The sequence below is a fragment of the Dermacentor albipictus genome, chromosome 1 (genome assembly GCF_038994185.2).
Source record: "Dermacentor albipictus isolate Rhodes 1998 colony chromosome 1, USDA_Dalb.pri_finalv2, whole genome shotgun sequence".
NCBI classification, from domain to species: domain Eukaryota; kingdom Metazoa; phylum Arthropoda; class Arachnida; order Ixodida; family Ixodidae; genus Dermacentor; species Dermacentor albipictus.
The window spans coordinates 414,175,498-414,184,506 of record NC_091821.1 but is presented as its reverse complement, the minus strand read 5'-3'; positions in this window follow the sequence as shown (position 1 = coordinate 414,184,506).

Genomic DNA, 9,009 nt, shown 5'->3' with positions numbered 1-9,009 from the left:
TCGTCTTTCATGCCTGCGATCCTAAGTAACGCTAAACAAAACAAGGACGGAAATAAGGAAGACAACGCACGCTGCTCTAAACGTCTACTTCTTTTTATGCGAAGCATATTACTAGAGCTCAACCCAGCTCCTCAGGCGCGGCGGTGTCGCCTTCAATACCACGTGACACCGTGACGTCACGACAGAGGAGAAACGGGGCTCAAACTCGCGCCGTCGCTCGCGGCGTCGCCTTCAAGGCTGACCACGTGACACCGTGACGTCACGACAGAGGAGAAACGGGGCTCCAACTCGCCCCGTCGCTCGCGGCGTCGCGGCGGTATATAAGCAGCTGCGCTTGCCTCTGCTAGACACTCACGAGGTGAGATGCCTCCTGGAGACAGAGCTGCTCGTTGGAATGAGAAGCGAAGGTTGCGGCGTGCTACAGAGACTGTTTCTAGGTGGCTTTGCTACGGCGCAGCGACTACGCGCCCCGCATCGGACGTGGTGAGCGTCGAGCAACGCAGCGTTCGGCGCGACAACGAAATGTGCGCCTGAGCAAGAGCCGCATGCCTGAGCCAAGGCCGACGACACCGGCTTTTCTGCGACACGAGCTCCTTAACGCTGTCGCGTTAAAATAAAGGCTAGTATGCTTCGCATCCTGGGCTTAACCTTAGCTAAGCCACAGCCAGTTTTTTAACGCGAGAGCGTTACGCATTCCGTGTCGCAGAAAATCCGCCGGCGGCGGCCCGCGTCCAGCGCCGGACTTCGCTTCGGGAAAAATAATTCCGAACGCATCCATACCCAACCACTCTTCTACCACCAAAGTTGCGCATATCTTCTCTTTCATTCGTTACAAAGTTATTCCTCGGAAATTGAGAACGGCAACCCACAAACAAAACTGAAAAAAAAAACCGACAGCGCATATCTTTTATGTTAGCTCTTCTCAGAATCAAATGTTCAAAGTGCGAAACAATGGCAGCAGATCGACCCACGCAAGAGGTCGCGTTTCCACCAGAAAACTTGCCTTCGTGCATAGCGTGCTTCGCCAGCGTTTCCCGGTAAACGTTACCGTTACATAAGCTGCAATTGCCAGGAGGAGGAGGAGGCAAAGGAGAGGAAAGACAGGGAGGTTAGCCAGTGTAAGTACCGGCTGGCTACCCTGTGCTGGGGAAAGGGGTAGAGGGAATAAAAGGGGAAAGAAGAAGAAAAGGAAAAAAATGAAAAGAAAAAAAAATTCACACAGTAACGCGAAACTACGCTCTACAACGTTCAAAGGCGGTCGCACAATTCACATGTCCTTAAAAACGTCAACAAAGCCCTTAAGGCCTTGAATGCCGAAGCCCGTCTGGACCAATGTCCTAGAGCTTTTTCCTCTGTAAAGGGGCGATTGTCCAGTTTGTCCAATTGCCAATTGCCAATCCAATTGCCAGGAAGCATGAAAAGCAATCAGGGGTCTTTGAATGCGATCGCGTTCCACTCTCAAAGGCGAAGCTTAAGCGTGCTTCAGATTTAGGTTAAATCTTCTCAGACCTAAACATTATAAGCACGAAACAATAACGGAAACCTGAAAATTATGTACATTTTTGACGCGGCTGGGGTGGGGCGGGAGGTTACCTTCGGGATTGGCCCACGCAAGAGGCCGCGTTTCTGCCAGAAAGCAAGGCATCGTACATTACGTTCGCAGCCAGCGTTTCCCGGTAAGCATTACGGTTACATAAGCTGCAGTTGTCGGGAAACTTCCTCATCATCTTTAAATGCTATCACGTTCCCCTTTTAAAGGCGAAGCTTAACCATCCTCCAAATTTTTAATGCGAATCATTGTATAGGAAGGCTCTCCGCAAGGTTAAGCAAGGTCATTTTCAATTTATCGGTTCACCTGAAAAAAAAACTAATTTACCGCTTACCAATCCAGCATAATCAAATCAAATCAATCTTCATTTTTAAGTAAGCACTAACGAGACGCCAATTTTGGGCTAACAGCTACGACTGTAGCTTGACGGGCACCAAAAGACCTTACATAGCCCCGTCAGCGTAGTACACATATTGGTACAAGTATACATATAGTGCGACGAAATGATGAATATCTAAAAAGATAATAGACAGTTTTAGCAGAGCGTTTGCTTGCGCTCCGCTCCGCACACGTTTCACGCATACCGGTGGCTGCACAGAATGCATTGATTTCGCTTATCTAACAAGCGCGTCTCCCAGAGATGCTACTGACGTGCTCTGAGCTTGGCAGTAAAACGATTACGAAAGCAACTACACGTTCCCTGACGCACCGCTAAATCCGGTTCCTAGCGGAACGTGGTCAGCGTCCCACGTTCCGCTGCCGCTATGTGTGCTGTGCGCACGCGCGTCAGTGTTCCCGGTAGCGTTTTGCTGAGCGGCTGCGTGCCAGTTGTTGTGATAGGCCGGTCTGAGCGGAGCGGACAGTAAACGCTCTGATAAAACTCCCTATTAACAACAATGAAGCTATGGCTGCAAAAATAAAAAGCCAACATCATTGTGCATAAAAATTGACGGCAATACATGGGCGGAAGAAAGCAAGTGCTTTACCACATCAAAAAATTGTAATCAGAAACGCGTCAGTTAAGACGAGCATGAATAAACACTCACATGCAATGTTGTAACTGTTACACATATTGAGAAAAAACAATAATACAACATAGAAAAACTCATAAAGTAACAAATTAAAATCGAAGTTCCTTTCGAGTGTAACTTCTAACATCTGCGCATTTATTTGGAGTTACAGGTACACTTCCGCTAGCAACTTGTGTGGATATTAATATGTGCATAAATGTGTAAACACCTATCTGTAAGCGTTTCATGTGTTTACAGCAGGTTGGCACTATTATATACATACCAAGCGTGCAATAAAATATCTTACAAGTGACAAGTGTCTGAAAATCCCATCACAAATAATAAACGGTATATATAAATGCTCGGCTCGAATAATATTTATTTGTACATATTTCTTGTTGCTGACAACGCTTCCATATTTGGGATATAGCATATAATTTTCTGTATGGTAATAAATCTGTTTATATTAGCTTTGGTAGTTGTACAGGAGACTAATGCACAGTTCTTTAGATGCCAATTAAACAATGCATGATATATTTTTAATATGGTGGATACCGGGAGTATGCAGTGACAACGGAATACAATGCCTATCACAGAAGATAGCTTTCTAGAAAAACAGTTAACGTAGCTGTTGCAATTTCAAGTAGATGTAAAATAGACTCCAATATTTTTGTAGTTATCAGTAATCTCTGTTTGTCGGCCATCAAAAGTTATAGTATTGTTCAATGTTGCTTATTCATTCCTCGCGTGAAAAATCATGACCTTCGTCTTTACTGATCTGACCTTTATTTTATTTTCCTTGAACCACACGAACAACTTCGTTAAAAAATCGGTACATTGGGATGATCATTTGTTGGCATTAGATCCGGCAGTATTGTATGATGAATTCCTTTAAGGAAATAAATGCTGTTTCTGTTTATCTCACCTTTCTGAAGCCGGACTGTGTATCCGTTAAAGTGGAGAATTTATCAAAAAAGTTGGCCATGCGATTAAATAGAACGTTTTCCTGTCCCTTAAAGAAGAGGGATAGTACCAATATTGGTGACAGAACGTGTAAGCGTGACTGCATGAGGACATAGAAAGAAACAGATAAACAGAGATAGCGCTGTGTCTGTGTCTGTGGTTTTTTTCTATGTCCACGTTCAGTCGCGCTTACACATTCTATCATGGACTCAAACCAACAAGCCTGCCAACGTGTTATAACCAATATTGGCCTATATTTACTTGGGGCACTATGATCCGCACCCTTAAAAAATGTTGAAACCCTGGCGCATTGCATCAGTTCGGGAAAGTTTCCCGATTGCGGTAGTAAGTTAAATATTTGTTGCTAGTCAACTAGAAAGGAAAGGCACACAGTGTTTAATGGGCACTATCTGAAAATGTTTGACATCAAAAGCACTACTATTTTTTAAGCTATAATGAGACTACTGCACACCTCATATTCATCAGTAGGCTGCATAAAAAAGCTTTATTTAACAGTATTCTTGGTAATTTTTGCGGTTCTGGTTAGAGGGGAATTGGAGGTGTTTGCAACTCTAATGGAGTGCTGACGAAGTGCTGACTAAAATGGTGTGCAAGCGATTTGCCATTAAGTTCGAAACCATTGTGTATTACGTTGTTTCCAATGTTCGTTTTGCGTTGTCAACCTATGACATTCTTAATTATTCTCCATGTTACGTCATGATGCTGCTTACCCACATCTGCAAATAAACTTTGATAATATGCGTGCTTTGCTCACCTGAGTTAAATGTTTAACTGCTTCCTGAAAAATGTTAATTTTTTTAAAGGCTATTTCTGAAGGTGTCTCTAAAAAGAATGGTAGCGGCGATCTTTATTTTGATCATCTTGAAGTGTTCTTTGGTGATTCATGCTTTTCTATATTTGGTTTATTATTGTGTAAGTTTTAAAGGAAAGTGGTAATGGTAAATTTGCCTGAAGGTGTTAATGAAATGATTGTATGCCTCGCTCGCAACTTCATTTTCTAACAGAGGTGATGAATCGTAACTAATGCTACAATCTTAAACTGGACATAATATTGTCTATATTATTCAATAATCTTTAGAATACATGCAGTAGTTGTCCAATAAAAAATAACAATCAATGTTTTTTTTTCGTTTTGTGACCAGTGTGGAATCAGATGGTAACTTAGAAGTTTGAAAATAGCCAGTATGTATTAACTGTGTAATTATGGCTCACATAAGGGAAGTCAAGTGACCACACAATAATTTGAGCGTACTGGGTCCTCTTAGCTCAAAGGACCCGTCACCCGCAACAAAGTCCGAAGCTTCGCCTCCTTTAAGCGCTTGCGGTGCAGCAATACCACGGAAATGGCGCGCACTGGTAGGGAAGCTCTTGCTGATTGGTGCTATGGTTGGACACCGAGCGTCTCTCGCCACTCTCTACACCTGCTCCCGCTCTCAGACTGTAAACCTACCTCCTGCTTCAAAAAAAAAAAGTTGAACGTTGCTTCTACGTCAAAAGTAAGAACAGCTAGGGAATAGGTAGGGCTACCCTAATCTTACGAAAGAAGGGAAGCAAGAACGTTTAGCTCGCAAACGCACAAATAACGAGCTATTATATAATACTTCGCACCACGATATGACCTTTGAAGGAGCTATTCCCCTTGAGCGATGATTAACAACGGCGAGGGGTCGAAATAGGGCGGTCAAGCTGGTCGCCAATGATTCATTTATTTGCAACGAGGCAGTTTTGGGTCAGTCGCTCGCTGTTCGATTTTTCCCGTCGCGACGACTGCAGTCGCAAGGCTTCTGAACCAATCAATCAGCGATACAGGAGCAGAACGTCGTATACTGGGACACTTATGTTACCGGATGATGGCGGTGCGACAAGACGATAACTTCACCAATCGAGAAACATTTCAATGTGACGCCTAAGAGTTGCGGGAAAAAAACAGTCACAAAAGACAAAGGACGAGTGTCCTTTGTGACTGGTTTCTTTCCTTCAACTATGTACCAACTGGCCCGGATTTCAACCCTTCTGTAAAAGTTCGGCTCGGTCATGTAAATAGGAGTAGCTGGCCCTTGCGGTCATCCGGCTCATCCACGCTGAGGACGTTGTTGAAGGTGGGAACGTGTTCTGATCGAGAACGAGAAGTAGTGGGTTTATTTATAATATCTACATGAAGAGTGGCGAACGTTACATCTGATCAGTTTAGCATGACTGAACAGAAGCACCCCGAGGAGCCAAAAACCTCGGCTTAAACCCCCTCTGTCCTCCGTAGATACCTAGGCAAGGGAAGCTGCCGCCCAACCTTCATCCAATCGAAGCGTCCAAAGTCGTCGAAGGACGCGGGTTGAGAGTGAGGATGCACTCAATCACTCCCTCACCTTTGTTTCACTGAACAGACAGAAAGGAGGGGAGCCTCACAGGCAGGGGTTGTCACGCTTGACTCAAGCTGGCGCGTCTTGGTTCCTGGGATGACCCCGCAGTTAGTTGGAGCGTTTGTCAAACGACCGCGGTGGTTACCGGGCTCCGTGAGGAAATGCCTTAGAACACCCTTTTCCAGGAGTTTTCTTGCTTCCATTGGTCCGTCAAGGCGACAGTGAACCAACAAAGGGGACACTTTGTTCTCGGAAGGGGACACTTTATTGGATTCACGAAGCAATTCGACGCAGCGGGGCAGGAGAGGCTAGAAGCCCGCTGGCCGATGGTAACAGGCGACAGACAGGTCGAGCTAGATGATGTAGGCATCGGTTGCGTGAGCCACTCCTGGGGTCACTGGCGTGAATTTATCAATTACCGGTGTGAACGCGCCCGTACAATTTCTGCGAAGCTCACATGACTTCACTGTTCCGGTACGGCAACCAAGCTTTTGCCAAGTAAATGCAAATCCTTAAAAGTACTTCGCCGCTCTGTACTGTTTTAGAACAGTATTCTTATGCTCCAAATCATGAAGTATACTTGTAAAAGGTGTAAGCGATATGATAATCAACCACAAATGAAAAATTAAAATATTTATTCGAAAGTTTTTTTTTTTCCACAGCAGGACGTATCGCGCGTGTGCTCAACATTCTCGGAATCCTGGACTGAGCGTAATATCCTGCATTTTCCTCTTTAGTGCCCCTTCGTTCAACAGCAAATTCATTCTACCGCAAATATTTTACTCGCTTTGCGATTTTCTTTTTGTTCTGTCGGGTCGGGTCTGCGTTAGACAACAGCTGTAAAGACAATCCCACGGTGATACCAGAAATAAGTGGGACGTGACATGACCGCCTGGTTTTAACCGTGCGTTTCCGAAGTAGCCTGGCAGCCTCAAACGGCCCACTCTCCTTGATGCTCTTTGTCATTTCCTTCTCCTGGTCTGTGCAGAAGACTCCCACTCGAGCAGAATAACGAGGAAGCCGTGCCGGCGACAGCTCCCTAGGCTCATCGCGACTTCTGTTCTGACGTTCTATGACGAAAATAAATAGAAAGCGTTGACAGTTCTATCTGCGTTAAGCCCCGCGGCGAATGCGGCAGTTTGTCTTCTCGTCACGTTTTTATCTCGTTTTACCTTTTTTTTTCTTTTTGCTGTTCATTTCCTGTAGGAACCGTAGTTGAGGCGCGTCACTTTAGGATTACCAGTATGATACTTTCCAGCATCGTCAAGACTCATTACACTTCCTCTTAAGGACATTTCTTTTTTTCATTGCAACCATGCGCGTGGATATTTTGTTCCAACAACACATATTTGTGCGCTCCGTTCTTCGTGGGAAATTTCGTACATCACTTAGTGTCATGCACGAGCAAAAAAAAAGTACTTCCCAGGAGCTTTATTCACACAGCGGTAGTTCATGTATTATGAATAATAACTGTGAATGAGAAAACACTCCGCTAGGCCACTCACAACTACAAAAATGTCAGAAGCCTTTCCTGAGAGTTTTTCATGCAATGGCTCGCCTTGCAAAATGCGCCAAAGTTTGCCGACTCTGTAGATAAGATAAGGAACTGGTACATGCTTTACATATCTTCTTTAGCAGCAGAATATGAAAGCAGACCAGGTTTTGTCTCAGTGGCGACACAGGCTAACAGTGAGAACTCAAAGAGCTGTAGTACCCCGCAAAACAGTGTGGAGGTTGCAGAGGAGGTGGCCATAGCCCTAGCTTTGACTCAAAAAGGGGTGAAAATCATAGTGTCAGATTCCAAAATGGCTATCAGGAATTATACCGCAGGGAGAATCTCCAAAGAGGCGCTCAACATATTGGAGAAAGGACCAATTCCAGAAGAATTAGTGAACCTTATATGGACTCCTGCCCACGAAGGCTTGCCCGGCAATGAGAAAGCGCATGCATTGGCCTGAGAGCTTATTTACCGGTCCACCAATGCAGCCTCTACAGCCAGGGAGCCCCTACAAAAAGAGGAAGGCATAAACACTTACAGCAAAATTCTCGATTATTATAGAATGGGAAGGAAAACACTGTCAGAGGCGCAGAAGAAACTAAGTAAGCAAGAAGAGATAACATGGAGGCAACTCCAAGCGGGAGTGATCTGCAACCCCTACATTCTGAAGAGATGGCACGATAGCATTGAGGCCATGAGTTGCAAACACTGCGGGGCAAAGGCGGACATGATCCACATACTATGGACATGTCCTCGATACAATAAACCAGACAGGGATAGACAATCCTGGGAGACTTTAATGACCAGCTCAAAGGAAGATGACCAAAGAGAAGTCATCCGCATGGCCCTAGACACCGCTGAGCTCCAAGGAGCATCAGCCAGCTGAACGGGGAGGAGTAAGCCGAGGAGACAGGAAGACTCTTGCCTCTTCGGGGCTCTTTTTGCGGGTGCAAATAAACGTTACTTCTCTCTCTCTCTCTCTTTAGCGTGGTATAAGTGCATAACATTATCGACATGAACACATCGACAATTTCGCAAAACTTCTCGCTTGGCTATAATAATTGACCTTCCATGCATTTATATTACGATCTTTAGCATCCTTTGCAATGAGTGTTTTTATTAGTTATTTGTCTTCCTTGCCATCCCCTGTTCATGTCAGTAGTCAGTATTAGTGCACAATACCAGCGCGACGGATGACAGCAACGTCATTGAGTACCTCTGCACAATTTCGACTCATCTCAATGTCTGCTGGCAGTGCCTAGATCGGGTTTAAGCTGTAGGGCCTTTAGCAAGAATAAATATGATTTGCTTGCTCCTTAACTACTTTTCTCTATCTCGTGTATCTTCTCGAAAATTTCTCGTGTAGAAACCTTGCAGCTACTTTCATTATTACATGTCACACCAAAAAAATAAAATGTATCGGCGTTTCGATCCACCGTTTAATTTAGGTGAGCAACTTTACCCTTCAAAACCATAAAAAACTTTTTTCTTGAAACAAGCAACAACTTTTGCTAGGAGAAGGCTTAAGTTAAGAATTAAGTATTTTAGACCGAGAAGCTAAACAAACCGTTTGGCACAAGTCTGCAGTTGCCTACAATGCAATCATACTGT